Below are 654 nucleotides of genomic sequence, written 5' to 3' on the forward strand. Positions count from 1 at the left end.
TTATTAACAATAAATTTATTAATTTATTAACTTTTTGTAAGTTAGGAATACATTTTAACACAAATACGTTGTTTGTTTAAGTAGTAGCTAATAATTTATTAACTTTTTTGTCTTTTATCATTAATATACGTTACAAACTATTTGTTATCAACAATTTTAATTTGCTATTGACAATAAATTTATTAATTTATTAGCTTTTTGTAAGTTACGGATACATTTTAATACAAATACGTTGTTTGTTTAAGTAGTAGCTAATAATTTATTAACTTTTTTTACTTTTATCGTTAATATACGTTGCAAAATATGTTATTAACAATAAATGTAGCAATTTATTAACTTTTTACTAATTATAGATACATTTTCACGCAAATACGTTATATATACTAGTAATAGCCTATAATTCAATCATTTTTCCGCTTGTATTATAAATTTACGTTGTGACTAATTTGTTATTAGAAATAAGTGTAATAATTTTTACACTTTTGCAAATTATAGGTACATTTAAACATTAATATGATATTGTTCAAGTAATAACCAATGAATTAATCCTTTCCTTGTATTATAAATTTACACTATGAACAATTTATTATTAATAACAAATTGGATTATTTATACATTTTTATGAACTATAACTGTATTTGAGTGACGTCATTG

Source organism: Eufriesea mexicana, unplaced genomic scaffold, assembly GCF_001483705.2.
Source record: "Eufriesea mexicana isolate 0111107269 unplaced genomic scaffold, ASM148370v2 scaffold294, whole genome shotgun sequence".
NCBI classification, from domain to species: domain Eukaryota; kingdom Metazoa; phylum Arthropoda; class Insecta; order Hymenoptera; family Apidae; genus Eufriesea; species Eufriesea mexicana.